At 45.3% G+C, this 2,500-nt stretch overlaps 1 protein-coding gene and 1 long non-coding RNA gene across 7 annotated transcripts in view; one reads left to right on the top strand and one right to left on the bottom strand.

Annotated features, from left to right (window-relative positions):
* The window catches only part of pros (prospero), a 1,677,936-nt gene that overhangs the window by 1,505,047 nt on the left and 170,389 nt on the right, over positions 1-2,500 (bottom strand). The window lies entirely within an intron of this gene.
* LOC136830191 (uncharacterized) overlaps positions 1-2,500 on the top strand; it is a 174,500-nt gene that overhangs the window by 125,175 nt on the left and 46,825 nt on the right. The window contains exon 4 of the long non-coding RNA XR_010850593.1: positions 576-751. This is a non-coding gene — a long non-coding RNA (uncharacterized lncRNA). The remainder of the gene's footprint in view (positions 1-575; positions 752-2,500) is intronic.

The raw sequence follows: 2,500 nt of genomic DNA, 5'->3' as shown, positions 1-2,500 counted from the left end.
TACAAAGTTGACTTAGTATATTTGATAAATATGATATTAGTAAACCAAAAACAAAAAAGTAATCAGATATAAATTAGAGAGTATAACTGACTAAATAACTTAGCACTGTGCTTGAAATAACTAAAAAGAAATTAGGTGTAAATTAACAGAATTAATATCAAAGTACAATACTGGTAAATTCATTAAATGGACTGTATAACTGACCAAGTGACACACTAGTAAATTATAAAAATGAACAGCAGTCAGCCATAAAATAGACCTGACCGGTTAACATACAAATAAATAAATAAATATCATAAAAACGATCAGTTACAAAACATCTTTTATAAATGACCAAAAAAGACACTAAGAAATAAGAAAATCTAAAAACGAATCAAATATAAAATACATCGCGATTATCTGGCCAAGTAAAACGGTTCACGCTATGTCCAACAGAAGTGGCTTCCCAGAATTCTTTTGCCACGCTTGAATGATTTCAAAATTTCGTGAATAGATGGACAAGCAATTATCCATGAGGGTTAAATGTAAGAAGCAGGACAATAGATAAAATAACCTAATATCCCGATTATTTCCAGAAGAACACGCAAGACGCCACCGGCGGCGAAACAAAGGAAGCCCTTCCGAAAATTCGACGGGCCTACCGATTACACAAGGCTTCGGCCATTTCCAAAGAATGCAGAGCGCGGAAGGAAATATCGACGCTTTCCAAGACCTAGAATGGAAGAAGAGGGAGAAGAAGAAAAGCAGAAAGGTAGGAGGAACAGAAAGGAAGAGGAGATATTAGAGAGAGAGAGAGTGAGAGAGTATGAGAGAGAGAGAGAGAGAGAGAGTGGTGAGGGCTATCGCATAAAGCCCCCAAAACTGTTACGGGGTTTCCACAGGCTCTCCGGAGTCTTCTCATCTTCTAGCCCAACTCTCCGGCCCTAATTCTAAGTTGGCGCTAAAACTATCTGCAGAATTTCCCCTTCCTCCCGATAGCCAGAAGGGTAAAGGAGAGAGAGAGAGAGAGAGAGAGAGAGAGAGAGAGAGAGAGAGAGAGAGAGAATTTCTAAACTGGAGGAGAGGCTGAATCTTTTCTTTGCTCCGCTTGCCTTCTGATGACGACGAGCAGGAGAGAAGCCGAGAAGCCAAAGAAACTCGGCTAGAAACCCGCCGAATGTATGAGGGGAAAAAGAGGGGGAAAAGGGGAACAGAAAGGGGAGGGGCAGGGCAATACATTCTGCCTAATATGGGGAAGGGGGTTGATAGTAAAGGCGTCTTTGAAATAAAGTTTCGTGGATGGGTTTGATGGGGGGATGGGGTGGGGTAAGGAGCCAGATAATGAAAAGGGAGGGGTGGATGGGGGCCAAGAGTGATTGGGGCACAGGTAACAGATAGGTGGGAAAGTGCTGGGATGGATGATAACTGACAGAGAGGAGATGAAGCAGAAGAAAACGACGAAAACTCAAGGCAGCGAAAATAATTTACGTTCATCAGCAAAGCCGGTCCTTCGATTTTCACGTCCCAGACACTGGACCGAATTCCTCACGAACATAGCAAAAAGAATCCCGCGAAAATCATGTACCGGCGGATCGTCCGGCTCTTCCCTTTCCGTGAGAGACAGAAAGAGAACGAGAAAGAGAAAAGAGAGACAGGCAGAAAAAAATGATGCGTTTTGAAAGAGATACACCTCGAAGGTAGAACCATGGACCCAGGGGTATCCTTTTGAGAAAGGTGGCCCTAATGATCAAATGATTGGGTAGAGGCCAAATGGAAAGGTAATAATAATTGCATACAATGCATGAGAGGCTCGAGTGAGAGAGAGAGAGAGAGAGAGAGAAAGAAAGAGAGAGAAGGAGCTGAGCATTAGGAGTCGGAGGAATGAATGGCCAGTGAATAAAAAAAAGAGAGAGAGAGAGAGAGAGAGAGAGAGAGAGAAAGAAAGAAAGAGAGAGAGAGTTCAAAGAAATGGAAAACTTCTAACGAGGATGCAGGCAGAATATGCACGTGCACAGAAGGGGCTGGTAAGTAGGAGGTGGTGGGAGGGGGGAGGGGCGAGGTAGATAGGGAGGAAAGGAGGGAGGGGAGGGGAGGGAGCCATCGCCAAAGTCCTTCTTCTTCTTCTGGGGTGGAAAGTAGGGGGGCTTTTTGCACATGCACGACTCGACGACAAAAGTAACAAGAGCAGCAGCAACATTATAAAACCTACAAAAGGGAAGGCAAGGGGAGAAGAAAGAAGAGGGGAGGAGGAAGAAGAGGAGGAAGAAGAGGCTGCTAGGAGTAAAGCAGAGACGCGGAAGGTGGATAGGAGAGAGAAGGATCGGCCTGGAAAGTCGACGACGACGACGACGGCGGCGCCCGCTGGAAACCGGTGCGTGGACGAACGGCTTGTATACAGTAAGTAAGCAAGTCCCTTTTTGCCAATTCTTCGCCCTCAAGTTCTTCCTACCTCGGACTGGACGCTACTACTACTACCACCACCTCGGTGGGAATTCGTTCCAGCCCGCTCTCGCCGCGGGTG

This window comes from Macrobrachium rosenbergii, chromosome 46, assembly GCF_040412425.1.
Source record: "Macrobrachium rosenbergii isolate ZJJX-2024 chromosome 46, ASM4041242v1, whole genome shotgun sequence".
Lineage (NCBI taxonomy): Eukaryota > Metazoa > Arthropoda > Malacostraca > Decapoda > Palaemonidae > Macrobrachium > Macrobrachium rosenbergii.
Note: the sequence above shows the minus strand (reverse complement) of the source record. Positions and strands in the feature narration are given on the sequence as shown.